Source organism: Rhincodon typus, chromosome 2 (assembly GCF_021869965.1).
Source record: "Rhincodon typus isolate 14 chromosome 2, sRhiTyp1.1, whole genome shotgun sequence".
Taxonomy (NCBI): domain Eukaryota; kingdom Metazoa; phylum Chordata; class Chondrichthyes; order Orectolobiformes; family Rhincodontidae; genus Rhincodon; species Rhincodon typus.
In genome coordinates, this window is record NC_063333.1 from 118,191,101 (window position 1) to 118,217,599 (window position 26,499).

General features: G+C 39.7%; 1 protein-coding gene across 2 annotated transcripts in view; it reads left to right on the forward strand.

Moving 5' to 3' along the window:
* Window positions 1–659: 659 nt before the first annotated feature.
* Window positions 660–26,499, forward strand: part of cap2 (cyclase associated actin cytoskeleton regulatory protein 2) — a 207,300-nt gene continuing 181,460 nt past the window's right edge. For both annotated transcript variants that reach the window (XM_048611444.1, XM_048611449.1), the window contains exon 1: window positions 660–795. The gene's annotated coding sequence lies outside the window, so the exon portion shown is untranslated. The remainder of the gene's footprint in view (window positions 796–26,499) is intronic.

A 26,499-nucleotide genomic window follows, 5' to 3' on the forward strand; every position in this document is an offset into this window, starting at 1 on the left:
GTTGAACGTTAAAGCACAACAATATTTAACCAAAAACACAGCACTGTTTTAATAACAAGTACTGGACAATGAATGGTCTTGGTGGAATATTCCAGTACAAACATTTCTTTCAACCTACAAATATTCAATATTTTCTTGATTTTAATATGCACATTGCTTAAGTACATATTTATTGATAGGGGATTAGTTTAGCAATCGCTGCGCTGGTTGAAGCAAATCAAAATGTAACTGAGCCAAAAATTGTCGCCATGGCACAGGGATGACTCACGAGGAGTTTACAGCTCGCTGTTGAGCTCAATTCCGTGAGTAAACCATAACATCCATTTACCTCGCCTCCTACATTTTAAAGATCTGTCTGTGGTTGAGATAAAGTACATCTGCAACCGTGAGAGGTGTGAGGGAGAAAAAGTGAGGAGAAATGCAATTGAAGCAGTGCATGGCCTGAAATGCTCTGGAATGTTAGCTGAAGTGGTCCAGTAGCCAGCAGCAGCTAGGCTCGACTGACTGCCTTCTCCTTATAAGGACGCTGCGCGCGCGTGGCTCCGGCCGGATGCTGCAGCGGGCACGAGAGTGCGCGTGCCTTTATTCGGAATAAAGCGGGAGGACGAACGGCGGCTCGCGCGCCTCTGGGCTGTCAATCATTCGGTCGGTTACGGAGCACGAGCACGAGCAGGGCTGCGGCTGTCCGCGAGCCCGTACACAACCTGGAGGAAGGCACCGTGTGGGAAACGTTCAACCCCCCTCTCCTTTTTATTACAGCCAGATCACCACAAGACCACAGACAAAACACGACAGGTAAATTTGGAGGCGTTTTGCATTAAGTTTTGTTTTTGTTCCGAAAAATGAACAGTAAAGCTTCTCTTCACCCCCTTCTGCCAAAATAAAAGATTTGATATGCGCGATCCGGAGACAAGTGATCGTGAATCAGAGCTTGCTTGTTGATGTAGCGTTCGGTACTACCTTCCCATTCAACCATCTGCATTTCTTGAGGTTTTCCTTAATCTATTCCTAAAATAAGGATAACCAGGAGGCGAGTGTGAACGTTGACATTGCAGTTTTCAAATGTGTAGGTTTTGTAACGGATTAGAACAACAGTTTGACTCAACGTTTTATTTTGTGATGGAGCTGTCACATGCTTTCTACAATTTTTAATCAAATTTCGGGCTTCTGTAATTAGGATACAAGAAATCATGCAGGCATCACAATAAGATGATTCTTAGCCGGTAGCTAAAGGCCTTGCCTATAGTGAACCAGTGGTGTGAATTTGAGAAAATGCAAAGTCGCTGTGCCAAATCTGGTACCTTTTACAAACGTTGCTTTCATTATTTTTCTTCCCGAGCTATTAAACTGTGCAGAAACACAAGAATGCTTTTAGAATGATGAGATGGAATGGGAAGGAACGACTTTTGAATTACGGCCCCTAGGCTGGGGGCTTATAAGAGGCGGTCTCTGCTGTTCGGAAGCTTTTGAGAAGTCTCAGGCTTGACTATCTCGATATATTTCTCTATGACAGTTTACATTTAAGGGGAGTATTCTCTTGGGAAGCTTAAGTGGGCCATTGCATGTTTCAGGAGACTAATTAGCCTGAAAGTGACAAGCTGTTCGGCTTTCATCTAACTTAATGCTGATGCCATTTGTCTGAAATCAATTTTCCAGCAGTTTCCCAAGATTTCAAATATTCTAAGGAATAGTGAATGCTTTTTCGTCTTTGTGAAAAAGTGTATCACATGCTTATTCCATCTTGAGAATATCGCAAGGAATAAGCCTAATTCTGCAGAATGGAGATGTGGATGGTTGCCAAATTCCTTCTTTACTTTGAAAATTTCGGATTTAAAATTTCAAACATGTTCCACTTAGAATTGGTATTTTTTTTAAGTTTACACTTCTAAGTTAGTTTGCAATTTTCTTTGGTTTAAAGAGGTATTGTGCAGTTTGTTAGATGCTTTATTAGCTGCACTCCAGAAATTTCACATGCTGACTGTGAATGATGTTTAAGTCATTTGCAATAATATTAATTTCTCTGGGGCACAATACATAGTGCACTTGACCAATAGATTTCAGTGTGCATATTCTGTGTAAACAGAACCACCGTCCTAATTTTCAGTGTTAATATACAGGACAGCCAAAGGAATTCAGGTGTGCTAATTTTTTACTTAGTTAGATAAGTAAGTAAACCTCCAGATTCTAAACTAAGATGAAAATATAGTGCCTGTCAGTGAATGATTTGTTGTGAGGAACTGAAAATTCATTTTTGTTGTTTGAGGGAACCACTGAAGAGAATAAACAGTAAATTGTATTGAGGAACTGATGTAGGGAGAAAAATATAGTCGATTGTTATATTTGAAGATTTTTCTTCGCCTTTGAAAAAAGTCTACATTTTTACGCAGGGAGTTATGATCTAGAATATGATAATTTAAAGGGTGTGATGCAAACAGCTTCAATAATTTTCTAAATGGAATTGGATATGTACTTTGCAAGACATTGGGGGGACAGCAAAGGAATGGGACTGGTTAGAAATATTTTTCAAAGAACTTTACCTGAATAAATGTATGAATATATTTTTCTTGTGTTATCACCTCTTCTGCCTAGTGACTTCCTGGTGAATATACACAGAGATTGACTTATTTTTACACTGACTTCCTCTAAATTGGAAGTTGGCTTGTGGAGCATTCATATTAGTTCTAAGCTTTAATTGTTGCAGAATTTTATTTTATTCATTTATCTCACTTAAAATTTGTTAAATATCATTAGTTTCTATTTGATTAATTTATATTTCTGGAATGCAACATAGATATTTTCAGTTTACAACATCACTTGCCTCATGGTGTCTGACACGCTTTCTGAATGAGCTATGCAAATAGCCTTATTCCTCTGCCCTTTTACCATACCCTTTTAAATTTTAACGTTTGAGATTTGTACTTGCCTCCCTTTGAAATGCTATATTATGTATTTTCTTCCACCAGTTTTTCACAAGACTTTTAAATGTTCTAATGATCCTACCCTCTTATTTTGTTCTGTTGGTAATGATATATTTACAGCTCAATAACCAATGGACATAGATTTCCCCTATTGACTTTCTGAACAGCACTTATAATTTTGAACACCTATTAGATCACCTTTTAAATTTCAGTACTCTGTAGAGAAATGCAATTCTCTAGTCCAAAAGGAAAATGCCGTGGATACTGGTAATCTGAAATAAAAACAGAAATGCTGGAAATACTCAGCAGCTCTGACAATGTCAGTAGGGAGTTAATATGCAGGTACAACAAATGATTGGGAGGCAAATGATTGCGTGCACTATGTATTGCACCCTTAAAAAGTTAACATTATTGCAAATGGCTCAAACAACATTTACAGTCAAAATTTGAAATTGCAGGAGTGCAGCCAATAAAGCATCTAACAAACTACACAATACCTGTTTAAACCAATAAGATATTGCAAATCAAATTAGAAGTATTAAACTTAAAAAAAACTACCTTTTTCTGACTGGTTCATGTTTGAATTTGTAAAGATGGAATTGTCAAACTACAGAAAGGATTTGGCAACTGTGGATACCTTAATTCTGCAGAATTAGAACATAAGAACATAAGAACATGGAGCAGGAGTAGGTCGTCCGGCCCTTCGAGCCTGCTCCGCCATTCAATAAGATCATGGCTGATCTTTTCGTGGACTCAGATCCACTTACCCGCGTTCTCACCATATCCCTTAATTCCTTTATTGTTCAAAAAAAATCTACCATGTCTTTAAAAACGTTTACTGAAGTAGCGTCAACTACTTCACTGAGCAAGGATTTCCATAGATTAACAACCCTCTGGGTGAAGAAGTTCCTTCTCAATTCAGTCCTAAATCTGCTCCCTCTAATCTTGAGGCTATGCCCTCTTGTCCTAGCTTCACCTGCCAGTGGAAACATCCTCTCTACTTCTATCTTATCTATTCCCTTCATAATTTTATATGTTTCTATAAGATTCCCCCTCAATCTTCTGAATTCCAATGAATATATTCCCAATCTACTCAGTCTCTCTTCATAAGCCAACCCCCTCAACACCTCCTTTGCACCCCCTCCAGTGCCAGTACATCCTTTCTCAAGTAAGGAGACCAAAACTGCACACAGTACTCCAGGTGTGGCCTCACCAGCACCTTGTACAGCTGCAACATAACCTCTCTGCTTTTAATCTCAATCCCTTTAGCAATGAAGGACAAAATTCCATTTGCCTTCCTAATTACTTGTTGTACCTGCAGACCTACCTTCTGTGATTCATGCACAAGGACACCCAGGTCCCTCTGCATAGCAGCATGCTGCAACTTTTTACCATTCAAGTATTAATCCTTTTTACTATTACTGCTACCAAAATGTATGACTTCACATTTATTTACATTGTATTCCATCTGCCAGACCTTTGCCCACTCACTCAATGTATCTATGTTCCTCTGCAAAGTTTTACAGTCCTCTGCACACTTTGCTCTGCCACTCATCTTAGTGTCATCTGCAAACTCTGACACCCTACACGTGGTCCCCAACTCCAAATCATCTATATAAATTGTAAATAATTGCGGTCCCAACACCGATCCCTGAGGCACACCACTAGTCACTGGCTGCCAGCTAGAATAGCACTCATTTATCCCCATTCTTTGCTTCCTGTTAGTCAACCAATCCTCTATCCATGCTAATACTTTACCCTTAACGCCATGCATCCTTATCTTATGTAGTAGCATCTTGTGCGGCACCTTGTCGAAGGCCTTTTAGAAATCTAGATACACCACATCCACTGGGTCCCCATTGTCCACCTTGCTTGTAATGTCTTCATAGAATTCCAAAAGATTTGTCAAGCATGACCTGCCCTTCATGAACCCATGCTGCATCTGCCCAACGGGACAATTTCTATCAAGATGCCTTGCTATTTCTTCCTTGATAATAGACTCAAGCATCTTCCCCACTACAGAGGTTGAGCTAACCGGTCTATAATTCCCCATCTTTTGTCTACTTCCCTTTTTAAACAGTGGCGTCACATTTGCTGTTTTCCAATCTGCTGGGACTGCTCCAGAGTCCAGCGAATTTTGGAAAATTACCGCCAGTGCACCTGCTATTTCTCCTGCCATCTCTTTTAGTACCCTGGGATGCATTCCATCAGGGCCAGGAGACTTATCAATCCTTAGCTCCAATAGCTTGCCCAACACTACCTCTTCCGTAATAATGATTGTTTCCAGGTCCTCACCTACCTTCATCTCTTTGTCAATTACTGGCATGTTATTAGTGTCCTCCACTGTGAAGACCGATACAAAATACCTGTTCAATGCCTCGGCCATTTCATCATATCCCATAACTAAACTCCCCTTCTCATCCTCTAAAGGGCCAATGTTTACTTTAGCCACTCTTTTTCGTTTTATATATTAACAGAAATTTTTGCTATCTCTCTTTGTTAGGCTTGTTCCTTGAAATATTCTCAAAGGTGGAATGTGATACAATTTTGATGTTGGTGTTTATTGCAAGGAAAATGGAATATAAAAGCAAGGAAAGTTTATTGGGCCTTGTTGAGACTGCAACTAGCGTATTGTAAGCAGTTTTGAGTTCCTTATTTGAGCAAAATATATTATTGCATATGAAGTAGTTTAGCGAAGGCTAACTCAACTTATTCCTGAAATGAAGGAATTATGCAGAAGGATTGAACAGGTAGAGCCTAGTTTCACTGGAATTTAGAAGAATAAGATATTATCCTTTTGAAACATGTTTAAGATTTTAAGAGAACTTGATAGGGTTGGTACTGGATGGTATTCCCTGTATGAGGGAGAGTAAAAGTTGCAGACAGAGTTTAAGAAGGAGAAATCTCACTTTTAAGACAGAGATGAAGAGAGTTTTTCTCTTTGGATTGTTAGTCTATGAAATTCTCTTCCTCCAGAAAGATGTAGAAGTTGAGCCTTTGAATTTATTTAAATACGAGTTGGTATAGATTTTTGATAGACAAGGGAGTTAAAGTGAACAGAAAAGAACAAGGACTTGAAACCACTACCTGATCAGCCATTATCTTACTGACTGGCAGAGCAGGCTTGAAGGGCCTAACAACTAACCATCTGCTTCTTGTCCTAAGTCTTATGGTCCTTTGTGAGAAAAACAGGGCGAATGTTTAACTTTTTGTCAGAACTATTCATCATTCATGATACTCTAGTTCCTACTTAAGAATTCTGTACTCTTTCCATGATTTTGACATTTTTCCTAATGTTGGAACCATGCCAGGATTCACTCCAATAAGTTCACTATTGTGTATGAGGAGTGATGAATAGGAGGTGGCGAGGGGAATTGAGTTGAATTGGTTTGAATGTAACCTCTGTTAGAAAGTGAAATTCCTAATTTTGTAATAAAGTTAATAAATATCTTTGGAAAGTATACACCGTCTATTGTATTCCTAGCCTTGTGAAATTCTGGATGAAGTGTAGTTTGTTGTGGATAATATATCCATATATATAGCCACTCATATTTTCACCATGTGCCACTAGCCTCATGTGCAATATCCTTAGATATTAACCTGCGAGCAGTATCTCCCCTGAATACTTGATAGCGAAGACTAAATTTTAATTGTGGAGCACTTCTTGCTGGCTATTCTAATTTTTGGCAAAGAGATGCCTCTACTTGAGCTTTAAGGACTTTAATAAGATTAAGATTATGAAGTGAAACCCATGAAATCTCAAATCCCCAGCAAATATTGTAATTCAAAATGTGAAATCTTGTCACCATGTCTATCACCATGTGATACCATGACAGTATCCAAGTCTACTTATTGTCTTTGTGGGTCATATAGGTGTATACATGAGGCCTCGGGCCGTATGTAAAGATTCAATCAACACAACCACGTTAGTTTTCGTCTATCTCAAGTAGTTGATGTTCATGTAGGTTTTATGGATTTTAATTTATCTGAGGTATAGTTTACAGAATAGACTTTAAGGAAGTAAGCACAAACAGCACCTCATATTCCCCCTTGGGAGCCTATAACCCAATGGTCTCAATGTGGACTTTACTAGCTTCAAAATCTCCCCACCTCTGGCCTCATACCATGACCAACCCTCCCTCTCATCCCCTCCTCCTTGATCTGTCTGTCTTCTCTCCCACCTATCCGCTCCTCCCACCTCACTGACCAATCCCCACCACTGCCCACCTGCACTCACCTCTCGCCAGCCCACCTACCTTCCCCAGTCCCTCTTTACCCCGCCTCCTTGACCTGCCCGTCTTCTCTCCCACCTATCCGCTCATCCCACCTCACTCACCAATCCCCACCACTACCAACCTGCACTCACCTATCACCATCCCACCTACCTTCTCCAGCCCGACCCACCCCTATTTATTTCGGAGCCCTCTTCCCCTCCCACATTTCTGAAGAAGGGTCGTGAACCGAAACATCAGCTTTCCTGCTTCTCAGATGCTGCCTGGCCTGCTGTGATACTCCACCTCCACACTCTGTTATCTCAGACTCCAGCATCGGCAGTTCTTACTATCTGTCACAAACAGGACCAAATTGTCCATGCTTCCAGGATTTGAGGGTCATGTGACTAAAGGGATTCAGTTCGAAAAACCCTAACCTATCTAATTCCTTTTTTCAAGAAGCTAATTAGAATGTGGTTTTGTAAACAAAATGAATGCTGAAATATTGGAAAAAGATGAATTATTATGATCATGTTACCCATTTTGGGTAGGTGCAAGATAATATTTGTGACCTATTTGTTTGAATAGATCATTCTAGCTTTGCACTGTATACACCTCAGCTTTCCTTTTCCAATCCTCCATGTTAGGATGAAGGGTAATCTCTAAATAGCTAAATAGCTACAGCTCTAAATAAAATGTATAACAGATCTTAGATTACGTACACTTAACATTTCATTTTAAAGTACTATAGTTTCTTCTGTTTTTGGGTCACTGGAGCGACAGATGTGTTTGTGAGCTTATTGCATCTAACTGTACCACCATATGAGTTTGCTGTTAGCAGAAACACATAGCTGGAGGCTGCCCGTCCTCTTTGCAATTAAATTAATGGCCCTGGTGAATTATCACAAGTGCTGATTTGCTTGATATTAACCTGTTTTAAGCAATGTGTGATTAGAACACAATATTTTAACACAGCAACAATTAATTAAGACCACTGTTTTAATTTTGAATATATTAGTTTATTGGCTTTCTTCTAGAAATATGGCAACTGGACATACATGTATGCTATTATATTTTGGCCAATACTGCCATTCACGAGATAAATTCATACTGAATTTATCTGATGGCTCTGTACACAATTAAATGCTTCCTTCTAAATGGCAGTCTGTAATGTATTAAATTTAATATTTTTGAATTCTGGATTTGAAATGAAAGGAGTGCTGTTAATGGAGATGAAAATTGAATCGTCAAATAACGGAATTGCCTTTTTAAGTGGTTTATGCAGTCCTGTACTAAATTTGGGTCAGATCGGTTGTTATGATTTCAAGTTGTGTAGGAACGTAATCAGTATCTGATGCAGTACCAGGCCGGTTGCCATGGGAATTGAATGAATTAGGAAAGAAAGTCAGTATACCTGGTACATGTAGCCATAATGTTGCAGTATCTTACCAATATATTGTGAATGCAGAATTGACAGAGCTACTTAAAGTTAGAATGCTGCAAATGTACATTTTAAAACAGTCTGATGAAACCAATATTGCAAATCTCCAGTGGTGATTGTTGTGTTATAGCTCATCATTTGTATGTCAGTAATCCCTTAAGAGACACGTTCGTGATTTTATTACTTTCATAGCATGTGATCTGAGGATATAAAGATCTCCTGTTCTAACTTATCTCAGATCACTTGAAGCAAGTCACTCTGTGTAACTTAATGGCTTAATGTTAACTCAGACACTTATGTGCCTGAGGAATGTCATGTTTATAATTAATGGTTAATTGTAATAAACGATTGTTGGATTCTTCTGTACCAAAATGCCTAGGGATGTGAAGGTCAGGTGGAGTGGCCATAGTAAATGTGGGATTATGAGGATAAGGTGGGGACTCTGGGTCTGGAAGGGTTGGTGCAGACTTGAAGGGCTGAACTGCCTCTTTCCACACTATAGGGATTCTATGATTCCCAAATTCCATGATAAGATATGCATAACTTTCTTATGTTACAGGAGATAACGTAAGTATTACTGCATTAGGTAAAACACCTTGTTGGATATAAGCTCACAAGATGCACTATTCTTCATTAAGGAATTACTGGGGAAAGTCTTAACTTCATATAATCATGTAAAACTTGTGACTGATTCAGCCGTTTTTAAATCTCTCCTGATTTTTATTTCCATTTTAGTCAGTTTTTGGTGCAGTGCACCATTACTTCTGCTATTATTTTCATTACACGCTTGTTTGTATGCATATTGTGCCATTACTCTGCATTTCCAGCATACACTTTGCATTACAAAGCATAATCTTTTACAAAATGCTGGTCAGCAAGACATGAGTCCAAAAGAAGCCACACCTCTGATCAAGCTGTTCCAGAGTTGATAGAGTGTGACATCAGGGGGATCTAGCAACATTGGAATCAGGGTAAAGCAGTCTACTGAATAGAGATATATTTAGTCAAAGGAATATATTTTGACTGTGGCTTCTGTGGAGGTCATTTTTCTCAGCCTCAGTTCATTGTTGCGTATGAATACCTTCGGGCTGAGTCCTAGGCTCAGACATCTTTCGTTGCTTCGTCATGATGTTAAAAGCAGAGATATTCAAAACTCTTCATACTGATGCATCCTCGTGTGTCAACATACAGCAGGGCTTGGTTAACATTCAGCTTGGATTGATGCATGGATGAATTGTTACTTACCTCTTAAGGGCCAGGCAGTGACTCCAACTCCAGCAAGAGAGAGAATCTGACTAATTCCCCATGACATTGAATTGAATTGCATTGCAATCACTGAGAACCTGCATCCTCATCCACCCACCATCAATATCCTAGGGGGTTACTTTTGGGAGTATCCTCAGGATGCTGCCATTGTCAACGTCTCCAAGAAAGGAGACAAAGTAGACTATGGAAACTACTGAGAAATCTTCTTTCCCTCCATTGCTGTGAAGATCATCACCCAAATCCTCGTTGGGAACCTTTTCCCAGTCTCTGAGGAAATCATTCCTGAAGACAATATAGCTTCTGATCAAACCATGGAATGATGGACACATTTTTACTGCTCGGCTACTCCAACAGACATGCCAGGAACAACACCAACCACTCTACGTAGCCTTTATTGATCTGACCAAGGCTCAGTCAGTCGAGAAGTGCTATGAAAGACCCTGTCAAAGGCCAGCTGGTCAGTGAAATTCATCAATATTCCCCATCTCCTCCACAACAAGATGTCAGTGGCAGTCCTCTTTGATGGTAATGTGATAGGAGCATGGGTGTGGACATTGTCTACAGGAAGGACAGAAAACCTTTCAACCTCAACTGGTTGAAATCCAAGAAGAAAACTACACTGCTTTGCTTGTGGAACTTCAGTGTAGATGACAATGTCATCTCTGCTTCTTGGAAGAGAACCATCAAGCCTCACTTAATGCCTTCACGGAAGATTATCGAAGAATTGGTCTCAGCCTCAACCTCAAGAAGATTCAAATCCTTTAAAACCTGTCCTAGGTCCAGTTCTGGTCCATCCCTTCATTAAGATCAATGGAGGAATTCTCCCAAACATGGAATATTTCCCTTTCTTGGGAAGCTTTCTCCCTAAGGCTGATATTGATGTGAAAATTCAATGTCACATCCAATCTGCAAACACTGTCTTCGATGACCATGACATCCAGGTTGATACTAAGATTCTTATGTATAAGACAGTCATCCTTCTGACTTTTCTATATGGTTCTGCAACTTGGACTACATATAGAAACCATCTCAAAACTCTTGAAGTACCATCAACACTGTTTGAAATGGATTCTGTGCATCAGTTGAGAGTACAGGCATACTATCATCAGCATCCTTGAAACAGCGAATTGCACCAGCAACAAGGCCATGATCATTCAAGACCAAGATTATCCGCTGGACTGGCCAAATACTTAGGATGCCTGACTTCCAACAACAAAGCAAATTCTCTAAACCCAGTTCAAGGAAGGCACTTGAACAAGAGAAGGACAAAGGAAATGTGTCAAAGCCTTCCTGAAGGCTTCCGCCAAGAAATGCAGCATAGATATCAATGCATGAGAGATCTTCATTCAGAAGAAACTGACTTGGAGGAAACTTGTGTATGCAGGGATAGCAAGAGAAAGTATGGAAAAAGAACCAGAGAAAAGGATGCAAACGATCTTGAGGCCAAGGTCAACCTCCCAGAAAAACCTGCCAAATGTGTGGCTGGAGAAGCAGGTCTAGGATCAGGTTCATCAGCCACACAAGAGCTCTTAGAACCATGACCAGTGACATGGAGTTTCCTAGGTGGACAATTGTACTCGTTACTTACGATGACTACTGACCAGAAATTTAACTGAACCAGCCACATTTGTACTGGAGCAGAAGAGTAGGTTAAAGGCTCGGAATAAGAACAAAAGTAGCTGGAAAGGGGCAGGTTGGGCTGTATCTGTGAAAACAAACCAGAGTATGCCTTTTTTTTAAAATAACCATGAATATGTCAATGCATGTTGTCCTTTTAAGCTAGTGGAAAGAAGGAAGGGAACAGGAAGAATGATGAAGAACGTCTGTGAGGCCAGGGGAGATTAAAAAGCTAAAGATTTCATGATACAACAGCCAAAGAGAATCTTAATGAATGTCGTGAAGGAACAAAGATTGTGTTCAAACGAGGCATGAAATGCCACAGATAGTTTTTCTGAATGCATTGAAGGAGTAAAGAAAGATATGAAGGGAAGACCAGTCCGGCAGAACAAAAGTGAGAGTAACAGGGGAAGGAAACAAAAGCACAGAATAAGATGGAGGAAGAGGATATGATCTAAAGTTGTGAATGCAATGATGAATCCAGAGATTGCAGATTGTTAAATTGAAAGATAAGGTGTTGTCTCTTGAACTTGTGTTGAGCTTCACTGGAATACTGGCAGATGATGGACATAAAAGTCATCATAGGAGCAAGGTGGAGAACTAAAATGATAAGTGACTGGAAGCCAGGATTATGTCTGCGAACAGAATGGAGATGTTCCACAAAGCAGTCTCCGTGTCAGTGTGTAGTCTCCAAGGTGCAGAGGAGACCATGAGCACTGAATATGGTATACTTAATGAAAAGAAGTGCACATGAATTGCTGTTTGCTTGAAGGAATATTTGGGGAGTTGGATCATGAGAAGGGAGGAGGTGAAAGGGCAGATGAAACGAGAACACGGACCAGGACAGCTTTGAGCTAGGCTGAGTCAGTATTGTGTAAAGGAGAGATTGAGAACGTGCATGTGGTGGTGCATGACATTGAAAATACATCTTAGGATAAGTTGAGGACAGTTATTCAAGGGGTGAAGAAACAGCAATACTCTTCAAACAAATACACAAAAAACAAGTCGTAGAATCATACAGCAGGCCACTGAGCTCACTCTGTGTCACCTCTTGTAAGACGTAAGTAAGCTAAGAGCTTTGTCAGTCCTGGTCTTCCGGAAACTTGAAGAAACTAGATCAAGATTGATTCACTTTGATTTAAGAAAAGCTTTTTATTCTACTTAATGAGATTAATGGAGTTTAAAACTTTACCTAAAATCAGCACTTTGGTTCCTTGTAAATACAGATATATCATCATCCAGTAATTGAAAATATTAGATGTCATGCTGTTCTGTAATTCAGGACTACTTTTCTAATACTAAAATCTGCATGTGATATTTGTAAATTTGTTCTTCGTGGGATTTCAACCAGTTCAGTAGCGGAGTAAAGGATGCTAGACTAAATTTAGAAACTAAGGAACCAATACAGGACCTTGGGTATCCTATAGAAGTTACATGGAACTTAAAATTTGTTTCCAGATGATGCTTGAAGAAGGTGTTGGGAGTGGAGGAGGAGTGGACCAGGATGTCCTGAAGTAAACAGTCACTGGAGAAGGCTGACAAGGGAGGGGATGGGAATACGTGACTGGTGGTGGCATTCGCTGGAGGTGGACGAAATGTGTCCTATAATCCTTTGGATGTGAGGCTGGTGGGTGGAAAGTAAGTGTCAAGGGGACCCTAACATTGTTGTGGGAGGGAAGAAAAAGGGTGAGGGCAAAAATGTAGGAAATGGGTCAGATACAGCTAAGGGTGCTGTCACCCATGTGAGCAGGGGAGTCCTCGGTTGAGGAAAAAGGTGTACGTTCTTACATTCCTGTCAACTCCCTACAGAAGGTGGTATCATCTGAAAAGATGTGAGGCAGAGGAAGAACCTGGGAGAATGGAATGGAGCCTTTACAGGAGTGTGAGGATGCCATATCCCAGGTCCTGACATGGATTGCTTTCAGCATAACCAAATCATTTTCACCCATTCATAGTCCTCATTATCATTCATCTAGCTTTTGTTCTTTCCTGGTTTACTATCAACAATCCCTTTTTTCATGTGTCTCTGGGTTCTGTCTCACCCATCAGCTCACTCATTTACCCCCTCCCTTGGTCATCAAGATAAATACCACTTTCTCCCTGGACGCTATCAGTTCTGAAGAAAGGTCTCTAGACACGAAACGTTACTTCTGATTTCTTTCCACAAATACTGTCAGACCTCCTGTGTTTCTCCGGCAATTACTGTTCTTGTTTCAGATTTCCAGCATCCTTAGTTCTCTTAATGTAGTAATTTATTTAGCTGCAAGGAACAAGAATCACTTAGTAAAACTGTGATTAAACTGCACATCATTTTATTAAAGCACCTAACAGTCGGATTCATATAGTAAAGCTGTGGATAAGGCAGAAATTCTTCATTTTTAGCCACAAAACGCATAACCAGTATGGCAGCAAAAAACAGCAGAACTGCTTTTGCTGCAAAATGAAAATCTTTTAAGCAAACTATATATTCATATTTGGAGGATATCAAAAATAATAATGCCAGGAATATTTAATTTCAAAGGTAGACCAAATAGAACACAGAATTGGACATCTTGGAAGAACCACTTTCTCAGATATGCAGAATAACTTCTAAATTTGATATTAAAGCAGAAGCTGAACGAGTGAATGCACTTATTTACACAATTGGTATATATCTGATTTATGTTATAGCTCTCCATGGGGTTGAAGAAGTAGCTGATACTTTTGAAGAAAACATGACAGACTTCAGTTACTTCAACCTCAAAAACAATAAAGTTCCTGAAAGAACAATATTTCACAGAAGAGTTAAGCATGTAGGGGGATCATACATGATTTCATTAATAATTTCTACAGATCAATGGTGAAATGAGACTTTGGTGACTTAAAATCAAGATTCATAAGAGAATTTTTGTAGACTGCTGAATAGTCTTTATCAGACATATTACTGTCCAAAGAAGAACTGACTCAAGCAAGATCCATTTAGATCGTTAGTGAAGCAGAAGTCCAGTAGCAATACACATCAATCCGAAGAGAAAAAGATCAACCTTGGCAAAAGAGATCAGTAGAGTCCATTCAATCCTTAAAATACAGAATCTCAAATAACCCACATAAGAAACCAGTACAGTGAGTAAGGCAGGCACCAGATACTAAAAGTCCTTGTCAGTCCTATAGAGCAAAGAAACCTCACTGGCACAGATAACATTTCGCTATTAAAAGTGGATGATTTATCTGTCACATAATAGCTTACTTTTGGAACCTAAAGATGACCTTGATGATAGCACAAGGGATTTACTGCCTTTAGATTGTCAAGAGAATCAGAAAGAGAATCCAAGTCAACAGTCTTCAACCCAGCAAATTACTAGTCTTTAAGCTGAAAGAAGATGCTCTGAGAAAGTGGTGAAATACCCAGATCACACGAATTCGTAAAGTCAGAAACTTTAGCAGTTCCAGGGTGCAGAAAAGATTTATAAGGATGTTACCGAGACTGGAGGGTTTGAGTTACAGGGGGGTGCTGGAGAGGCTGGGACGTTTTTCACTGGAGCATAGCTGGTTGAGGGGTGACTTTGTAGACGTTTATAAAGTCATGAAGGGCATAGATAAGGTGAGTAGAAAAGGTATTTTCCCTAGGGTAAGGGAGTTCAAAACTAGAGGGCATGATTTTAAGGTGAGAGGAGAAAAATTTAAAAGGGACCTGAGGGGCAACTTTTTCACACAGGGTGGTTCGTATGTGGAATGAACTGCCAGATGAAGTGGTAGATGCAGTTACAGCTACAACATTTAAACATTTGGACAAGTACATGAATAAGAACAGTTTAGAGGGATATGGGCCAAATGCAGGCAAGTAGGACTAGTTTAGTTTGGGACATTTGATCAGCATGGACAAGTTGGACCGAAGGGACTGTTTCCATGCTGTATGACAGTATGTTTAAGCGCAAAATATATGAATAATGAGTGGTCTCAAGATTCCAAGCAATTGGCCACAAATTTCAGTTGCATAGTGCTCATATTTTTGGCACTAATGTTATCACCAGATGTTTTCTTTGTGTAGGTCATTTGCATGAGTACTAAGGGCACATAGCAAAAATATGCCAAACAGGCAAATTGCAGGGGAAATTGGCATTGTTGCAGCATCTGTGTAAAATTCTGTGTTTCTGCTGGAATGGGAAAGCAGTGCCCCATGATATGAGTAATTCAAAGTTTATGACCCTGTATAAGATAAAGGGTGACTGCAGTGATTGCAGCAACTGTTGAGCCATCTCCTTGTTGAGCGTCATGGGAAAAGTATTAGCCAATGTTGCCTTTATCAGACTGCAGATCTTGACTGGATGCACTTGAATGCAGCAACAAATAGATGGATACTTGCATGCCTGTAACGTGTTTGGTTTGAATATCAGCATCAGGAAGATGAGTGTCATGGTCTAGGATGTTGCCATACAGCCATCTATCAGCACTGGCAGATGTTGAATGTTGTTGATAACTCCACAACCACCATCAGTCTGATACTTGATGCTAAAAACCACCCACATTGCAAAAGTTACAGCTGTTAAGTTAAAGCCAAGTAAGAACATAGAACAGCAACAAATGACAAAACATCAAACTGTGAGTTTAGCAAGCATGCATCCTTAACACGCTTCTCTATGCTGGCAATACCTGGATAGCATAAAATTAGGCAGGAGAAAAAGCTGAACGGTTTTGCCTTCGCTTTCTCACACATATTCTCGGTTCTCTTGGTAGGAAAAGATCACCAATTCTGAGGTCTTGTATGTGTACATGCATGCATGTATAAAATATAATTGGGGCAACGTGATAACCATTGGACGTTGAGAAGGTGTGCTGTTTAATCTAGCCTTAGTTTTTTAATGTCAGTATTTAAACAAACACTACTAAACTAGTTTCTGATGAGCAATATATTTTCTATTATAAATGTGTCCATTTAAATGTTGACATTGGTTTGTTCCATCTCATCTGTTATGTCATGTGTATTGTAACGTGCCCAGTAGACAAGAAGAGTTTCTCGGGCTTGTGACCAGATATTTTATTTTTCAATCGGATTGCTTCTCTATGTCTCTCTATCTCTCTCTCTCTCTCTCTCTCTCTCTCTCTCTATCTGTCTCTCTCTCTCCCTCTCTATCTCTCTATCTCTTTCTCTCTATCTCTGTCTATCTCGCTATCTCTCTCTCTTATCTCTCCAGCCCGCCCACCGTGTGAGATCAGGCAAACTCCAGAAATTCTTCAATCCTGCTTGTTTTCTCCAAAATCTGGAATGAAAGAGAAAATGGTGGAAATATGCAAAAGTCAACTAAACTACCGTACTGAGATTAAACCTCCCTCTTTCCTGTCTCTTCTCACTTCTCATTCTAAGGTCTGAGCACTACATTGATGCGAGATAATACAATGATGTCCCATCTGTTTGTTTGGGTGAATGTAAAAGAATTCATGACACTATTTTGTAGAAGAGCAGGAGCTTTATCCCTGGTGTTCTAGTCGACATTTATCCCTTAATCAATGTTAGAAAAATAGATTGGTCAATATCACACTGCTGTCAGTAGGGAGTATTAGCTACTGCTTTATCAATGTTACAGCAGTGACAACACTTTGAAAGAACTTTTTGGCAGTAAAATGCAGTATAAATGGACTTTTTCTTTCTATGCAAATGCTGCATTTTCCTCTTGAAGTTTTCAAATCTGATTGGAAATATGAATATTTAAAATCTCTTGAAATATAATTTTGAGTGATTTTCTGAATGAGGTCCAAAGGAATTGACCTTTATACATGTGAGCCTGAAGCATTTAAATGCATAGATTTCCACTGAACTGCTTACCACCCATATTGCTATACTGCTCCACATGTTAGCTGATATTATTAACTGTTCTATCTCTTCAGGTGCTTTGCTGTTTGCCTGTAAATCTTCCATCATAATCCTATTCCATTAAGAAAACAACATGTAATCCCATTGTCCTTTATCTCACCATCCTGTCTTCAATCTCCCTTTCTTTTCCAGAGGTCTTGAATGTGATGTTGCCTGCTGAATTATGCCCATCTTTTCCGAAACTGTGTTTGAATCTCTCCAGTCAGGTTTCTATCACTGCCACGGTATGACACAGCTCTTATCAAAGTCACAAATTATGCCCTATGTGACATTGATATAAATGAACTATTCTTCCCCAAGCTTCTCGATCTGTTTGCAGTGTTTGACATGGTTGCTCACATTAATTTCTTGAGCCTCTTCAATCACCACATGGGTGGTACCGCTCGCACTTGGTTTCCTTCTGATTTAAGTTGTAGCCAGTGCATCACTTGAAATGGCTTCTTTTCCCACTCTTGCACAGTTACCTCCAGTATCCTCCATAGATCTTGGCACCCTACTATTTCTCATCTATGTGCTGCTCTGGCAACATTATCTGTCTATACAGCATTTTCATGTGTTTCATGTAAATGCTGATAGCACCCAGCTTCACCTCTCAATTCCCTCTTTCAGCACCTTCATTGCTGCTAAATTATCAGAATGCTTATCCAATGGAGCATAAATTTTCTTCACTTAATTATTGGGAAGACTGAAGCCAACATTTTCCATTTCCATTCCTAGCTACTGACTCAGTTTATCTCCCTGACAACTGTCCGAGACTAATACAATCTATTCACAACCTTGATATCAAATTTAACCACGAGCTGTGCTTCCAGCCACACAGCCGCAACATCAAGAAAGCTGCCTTTTATGAACAAGCTGGGAGTGCGCTAGCTTTCTCTATATTCACATAATCAAAATTCATAACAAGGGGTTTTTCAGAAGCAAGTGAGGTGAACTGGCAGATCCTTACTAAAAAAAACCGAAAGAACTGCCGATGCTGTAAATCAGGAACTAAAAGAGAAGTAGCTGGAAAAGCTCAGCAGGTTTGGCAGAACAGTTCTGAGGAAGGGTCACTGGACTTGAAACATTAATCCTGATTTTTTCTTCACAGATGCCGCCAGACCTGCAGAGCTTTTCCGGCTACTTCTGTGTTTGCATGTGTTGGAGATCCTTAACTTTGGCAGGATGGTCATCAACTACTGCAAGCAATATCCAAAGCCTGATTTGTAACCTAACAGCTGTGACCATAGGCAGGGCTCGTCAGTAAATAAGCAGTTATCGCAAGACACGTCATGACTTACGGGGTGCTGCGCTGGAAATCATTTGAGCATGGCTTTATGATGGGAAAGTCATGCCTGACAAATTTACTAGAATTCTTTGAGGCGATAACGAACAAGATATATAAAGCGGAAACAGTGGATGTAATATATTTGGATTTTCAGGAGGCATTTGATAAGGTACAACAGATTAGGCTACTTAATAACATCCCATTGTATTGGAGGTAGTATATTAGCATGGATTTGTTGCTATGCTGAACTCTCCTGAGCCAACAACAAATGGTGCCATGTTGTTCGGCCTCCATGTTCTCAAAAAGTAACATTGTTTCATATGCATCATTTAGTTTTCACTTTTGTTTCCAAGCTGCAAACATCTTCTTACACATTCTTCCATTTTTAAAAGCAGAGTCCTTTTTTCATTTTTTCAGTCCGGTGTCCAAAAAAAATGTGGTCTCTTGTAATGTGGTTCCAAAATATGTTCTACGGTTATTTCATTGACCACTTAAGAAAAACATTTAGATACCCATAATCTTTCAAACATAATATTTTTTGTAGACTTAAATATGCTGTCATTATTACATTGTTTCCAACTCTGAACATTGTGCACTTCATCCCTGTCTGAGTTCATTTGTTGAAATCCTCATTTGTACCTTTTTTAATCTCTAGATGTAACTCATTAAGTTCACTTTTTAGTCCAACCTCCAGTTCCAACATTGGAAGTAAAGAGAGCAGGGTTGAAAAATAAACACCATTAATACCAACTAAAATTATGTATAAAATATGTAAGACCTTTAATCGAATATATTTCAAGGCTTTTCAGAGAGTTCCATTTCTGATTTACTTGCCAATTTAAATAGCCTGGTGTTTATGATCTCTCATAAGTTCATCAATGTCATCTCTTCCTGCAGCTTATAGTGCCATCTTATTTCTTAATGCAAAATGTGATATTTACGTTTTTGTTCTTCATTACTTATAAGTCCATTGAAGCCACTGTCGGTGCACTGCTGCCTGTTATGGTTTACTTTTCCCATTGAATTGTTGGTGTCCAGTTCTTGGAAAAGTGGCTTTCTTTCTGTTTTTCTTTATTGAAAGAACTGTACATTCTAGCAATCTCTTTGCTCAATCCAGCATAAGTATTAGACCCTCTCGATGGCACAAAAACTCGTATGCAAAAGATCATTGTTGGCTCTGAATATTTAATTTATGGTTTCATTGTATGCGGTATTAAAATATTTTGTTTTCAATATTGTCACTTGTTGGTCAGTTTTTCACCTTGATCCTATGATAGTCACTGTGACAAAGACTGTGATTTCTTCCTTACACTGCTAGTATGTGTGAACAAAGGCTTCCATTTACATCGATTGATAGGAGTTTGTCTTTCATTTGTTTGTGTCACTGACTGAGGTGACCCCAGATATTTTCTAATCAACCTGTTGAGATGTTACTACACATCTCTGGACTAGATAGGACTTGAACCCAGGCCACCTGGCTCAGAGTTAAGGACATTGCCACAAGAACTTTTATCAGTGATTGAACCTGTTTTTCTCATCAGCTTGTTCAGAGATGTTATTACACAATTCTCGAGCAGGTGGGACTTGAACCTGGGTCTCCTGATCCGGGGGTAGGGACACTACCACTGCACCACAAGAGGGCCCAAATAAATGCCATAGTATGGAGGAGCTATTAATTGTTTCAGGTTTGTTTGTAGCCTCAGATTGAAGGTGAATAAAGATCTTAGTTTTAAAAAGACATTGTACAGCAAGCTTGCTTTTTCTACAGCACTATCTTTCATTTTTCTGGTGGATCAGGCTATCTTGGCTGCATATTTTGGTCATTCAAGTGAATGTGAAGAATCCCATGACATATTTTGAAGAACAATAAAGAGTTCTGATGTCCTGGACTGGTCCAGTTCTAATGGGAGAGCAAGAACAGATACATCTGGATGTATATGTGCTCAAATATTTGAAGGGTTTAGGGCAAATTAAGATGGTGATGATGACAGATTCTGGGCTCTATAAATAGAGGCAGATGGTAAAAAAGACAAGAAATTTATAATGAACATTTATAATACAGTCAGGTTGAGCATGTGTTTAATTCTGGGCACCACATTTTAGGAAGTATGTGAGAGTTTTGGAGAGAGTGCAAAAAAGATTTTTAAAAATGGCTCCAGCGACTTCGGTTACTTGAATACAGAGAACTTGGGTTGCTGTCCTTAGAGAAGAAAGGGTGAAAGGAGATTTGATTGAGGTCTTCAAAATCAGCAGTCTGCGCAGAGTTGCTAGAGAGAAACTATTTCCATTGGAAAACCAAAGTATAAAGATTTAATTTGATTCTTTTCGCAATCAGAAGTTAACATCAGAAAGAGACAACACCGTGTGGAGCAGGAGGAATACTGCAGGTCAAGGTAGCATCAGAGGAACAGGAAAGTTGACGTTTTGGGAACAACAAAATTCTGAAGAAGGGTCCCAACCCAAAACGTCAACTTTCCTGCTCCTCTGATGCTGCCTGACCTGCTGTGTTCTTCCAGCTCAATACTGTTGTCTCTGACTCCATCATCTGCAGTTCTTGCTATTTCCTACATCAGGAAGAGTTGCTTTATATATTAAACGGTTAAAATCTGAAACACTCTGCTAGGAAGGTTAGTGAAGGCAGATTCATTTATAACTTTAAAAGGGAATTGGATGCCCATCTGAAGGGAAAAGAAATTGCAGGGCTCTGGAGAAAGATGAGGGATTGGAACTAGCCTAAATTGCTTTTGGAAGAACAGAAATAGGTTTGACAGGCTGAATGGCCTCTTTCTGTGCTGGAATCACAAAATAGTTGTTTTCTGTAATACAGCCTCAACCAACATTACCAAAATAAATTCACTGATTTACTAAAAACTGAAAGAACTGCAGATGCTGGAAATCAGAAACAAAAACAGAAATTAGTGAAAAAGCTCAGCAGGACAGGCAGCAGCTGGGGAGAGAAATCCAGTTCTGTGGAAGGGTCACTGGACTCGAAACGTTAACTCTGATTTATCTCCACAGATGCTGCCAGACCTCCTGAACTTTTCCAGCAATCACTGATTGAATATTTTATCTGTGTGTAATGATGTATAAATTGAGTGCTGAGTTTACTGTCATTTAATGAGTTACTTTTTGAGATTCCAATAAGATTTACTCGGGGGCATTGATAGATGTAATGAGGCATAAAGTAAGTACAAGTCCATGCTTTCTTTCTTGCCCTGGTTGCCAGATATCTTGAAAGAAATGGCTAGTGGAATGGAGGGTAGCTAAATCAAGTGCGTTCAAACAGATCATTTAAAGATTTTGCAGTCTTCTTAGAGGTTATCGAATCAGCACTCCAATCAAATAAATTCTATTCCAAAACACATGACTTGTAATACTGCACGCAATTCAGTACCTGAAAAGAACTAGTTCTGAAGAAGTCATACATGTTTTGCAATGTTAACTGTTTCTCTCTCCACAGAATATGCTAGACCTGCTGCACATTTTTAGCGCTTCCTGTTTTTGATACAGGTTTCCAACATTCACATTATTTAGCTTTTAGCTTAATCTAATGGGGCCAGTTAGATACATTAGATGCAGTTATGGAATTGAATGTTGAAAAGCAGCTGGATTTTTATTGGAGGAGCATCTACTTAAATAACCCTTCTGATTAAAACAAATTTAAGTAGAATTCCAGATTAGGCAGAATTTTCATAAAATCCAGATGTGAGGGGGAGTGGCACTAAGTGAATTGGATCTTCAAAAAGCCAGCATAGATATGATGGGCTGAATGGCTTCCACCTGTGCTGTGACCATTTGGAGATTCTGTAATTCTGAGGGGCACCAAGGCAAAGCTGATGGTGATTCATTTTTATGGGACCTTGTCTTTTTATCAGTATCCAAATATTTGGGTGACATCAGTATTGGTAATTGTGAGGAAAATGATTTTAGAAACAGAAGAGCCAGTTTGGATGATTATATGTTGCCTGTCTGTCTGTCTATCCTTCAGAGCTTAGGAGCCTGGAAAATATTTATAACTTGCAGTACTTTATCCCATTGTAATGTGTGTATTCAAAACTGTCCAGTTCATGTTTTGTAAATGCTTTGAAGGGGGAGGCAAATCACAGTTAGGATTGCACTTAGCTCCTGGCTTAACACACATTAACAATAAATTAAACTCATTAACATTCTTAAGAATAGTGATATCTTTGCCTTTATTTCCTTTGGTATTTTGTGTTGCAGATAACTATCATCTATTTTAACTCTGTAATAAAGAATGAATGAACTTGCCTTTAATGCATGTAAATGTAAGTAGGTTAATGCTGTTAGGGAAGCCACGCACTGCCAGTCAAAATTAAACCCACGTATACTCACTTGGCCATCTGATTACTTAGTTCCTCAAAGTACTATATGTATCAATAGGGTGCCTAGATTATTCTGAGCATTAACAACCAGAATTATTTATACAAATCTGTTCCCCTTTGAGCCCCTGAAAATAGAGGTATGGTGGGAGTGGTTGGTTGTGGTTCTGGGGTTGTCACTGGGGTGGAACTCTGAATTGTCTTTTGTCATGTAATGTTTGAATATCTGCTCCTCCAACCAAAGGTGGGGAACTTGTATTTTCTTTTTAACTAGAGAATAACTGATTACTGTTTTTCTCAGAGCAAAGTGTGTGTTATTATTTAGATATTGTCCTAAATAAACATTGCTACAAAGAGACATAAAGTCGAAAACTTTTTGCTGTACGTTCATTAGGAGTAAAGCACAAAATAGCCAACTCTAGAAAGGAGGAACAACTGACACAGCATGTGAAGAGGGTGCTGATTGCTATGTGGATGTAGAAGGGATTGGCTGTCTCCATAGTCCCTTATTGGACATATTCTATTTGCCTACAAAGAAAAGGGCCACTTGCGTGAATAAATGTAGCTTTTCGCACATTCACATGAATTGCTCTGCGAGCACAACTGATAATCAAGTCATGACAGCACCCTTTGGTAATTTATTCTCACACATTCTGGCTACATGACCAAACCAACTGAGCTGTGACTCTATCATTATAATATTCATGTCTGCTGTGCCAGCTTGGGTGAGCACCTAAATGTATGGTATATTATCCTACCTTCTGATTTTCAGGAGCTTCCAAAGGCAAATTGAGTGCAAGTGGTTGCATTTCTTTGCATGAACCTGGTACAGTGTCAGTCTTGTATTCATGGAGCAGCGTAGGTAAGATTGTTGCTCTAGTTTGATGGACATACTTGCATATCTTCATTCCCGTACTGATGTTCCCAGTCTGCAAAAAGCTGCAGTTGCTTTGGCAACACTTTCATATTAATATGCGTTCTTTGTCAATATAGACAGCTTGAGAGTGTGTGCTATTGAGATGACTAATCTTATCCCTGCTGACAGGATCTGGATAATGAACTGAAATCTTGAACTTGATGGGGTTTTTCTGGAGCAGGCTGATACTTTCTTTCATGTTTCTTTTGCTAATTTTGAGGCTGAAGTTGTCACTTGCTGTGGAGAACAACTCCGTGCTACATTGCACGACCAGTTCTGTACCAGCTGGTAGTGTACTGTCATTGGCAAACAGGAAATTGTGAAGCATACCTTTGGAGACCTTGGTCTTTACCTGGAGTCACTTCAGATTGAGCAGCTTCCTATCCATGAAATATCTGATTTTGATGCCATAATCACTATAACAGAAAGCATTAGAGAACATGGTAGAGGGTAAAAAAGACATGCTAAGTAAGGTGTCAGCAGCACACGGCTCTGTTTAACTCCTTGGGGAGGTTATGGCCTAGTGGTGTTATTGCTAGAGTATTAATCCAGATACCCAGGTGATGTTCTGGAGACCCAGATTCAACTCCCATCACAGCAGATAGTGGAATTGGAATTCAATAAAAATCTAGAATTCGGAGTCTGACAATGCAATCATTGTCAATTGTTGGGAAAACCCTATCTGGTTCACTAATCCTGACCTACATGTGACCACCCAGACCAACAGCTAGTAGACTCTTAACTGCCCTATGGGGGATGGGCAATAAATGCTGGCCTGGCTGATGCTCTCATACCATCAATGAATATTTAAAAATAAGTGACTGGAGATTCACCAAATATCTAGGACTTATGTGAGCATGTCATCACAGAACTGCCAACTATTGTGGTGAATTTCTCAGTGACCAAATCTATCAATTCCTATATGAAGGCCTGCGCAGCTGACTGTGTTTCAAAGACCCCTGTCAGATTAATAAAAGAGACCCATGTTTTGTTCTTTGGTATTTCTTCTGGAGCTGTCTAACTGTGAACACCATCTTAGTAGCCCCTCAACCTCTCCTGACACTGCATTGATTATTTTGGCAGCAGATCCTGGATGAGACATTGTACCCATGTTAAAAAGATTCAGCCCAAGATCTTGCCAGCTTGGGGAGCAGTGTGATTCTTCTGATTGTTGCAAGATTGGCAAATACCCTTCCCATTCATACAAGGGCAACAGAGACATCTTTGTATTTTTTATTTGGAAAGATTAGGGCCCATTAGGGACCAAGGGGGCATCCTGTGTGTGAAGCTGCTTCTCTTCGGTCTTCATGCTGGAAAAGGAGAATATAGGAACTGAATATGGGGAAAAGGGACTGTGAAGAACTTGCATGGTTTGACATAGGAAATGGGGAGGTATTGGAGCCTCTGTTGGGCATAAAAACAGACAAATCCACTTGTATGGTTGAATTGGATCCTGGGCTGCTGTAGGAGAAGCAGGAAATTGTAGGGGCTCCGACACAAAGTTTTAATTCCTCTCTGGCCACAGGGGAATTGCCAGAGGACTGGAGGATGGCAAATGTAGTTCCACTTTTTAAGAAGAGTGGTAGAGATGAATCAGGAAATTACAGACTAGTGAGTTTTCTGATAGTGGTAGGGAAACCATTGGATAAAATTCTGAAGGAGCGAATTAATACTTGAAAGGACATGGGTTAATTAAAGATAGTCAGCAAGGCTTTGTCAGAGGGATGCCATTTTTTGAAAATGTGATTAAGTGCATGGATGAGGGAAGTTTAGTTGACGTAGTTTATATGGATTTTCATAAAGCTTTTGACAAGGTTCTATATGGCAGACTGATTGAAAAGGTTAAAGCGCGTGGAATTAAGTGAAACTTGGTGAGATGGATCAGAAACTGGCTTAGTAGTAGGACACAAATGGTATGGTAGAAGGCTGTTTGAGTGACTGGGAGGCCAGTGTCCAGCAGCGTACCACAAGGATCAATACTGGAAACTTTGTTCAAAAACAAAGTTGCTGGGAAGCTCAGCAGGTCTGGCAGCATCTGTGAAGGAGAAAACAGAGTTAACATTTCGGGTCTGGTGACCCTTCCTCAGAACTTCTGGAAACTTTATTGTTTGTTACATACATAAATAATACAGATGAAAATGTCAGGGGAATATTAAGCAGATTTGCAGATGACATCAAGATTGGTAGCATGGTTAATAGCGAAGATGACATCACAGGAAGTTATAGATGGGTTGGTCAGATGGGCCGACCAGTGGCGGATGTTATTTAACCCTGATGAGTGCGAGGTGAAGCACTTTGGAAGAAGAAACAAGATGAGGAAATATTTAATGAATGGCAGGACACTGGACAGTTTAGAGGAACAGTGGGATCTTGTGGTAGTTATTCAAAGATCCCTGAAGTTGGCAGAGCAAGGAGGTAATGTTGGAGTTGGACAGAGCATTGATCAGGTCACAGTACTATGTGTAGTTCGGGTCGCCTCAATACAGGGAGGATGTGATAGCACTGGAGATGGTACAGAGGGGGTTCACCAGGATGTTGCCTGGTATGGAAAAATTGAGCTATAAGGAGAGACTAGTTAAGCTTGGATTGGTTTCTTTAGAGCAGAGAAGACTGAGGGGGTACATGATTGTGGTGTATAAGATTGAGGGGTATTGACAAGATGAATAAAGAGTAGC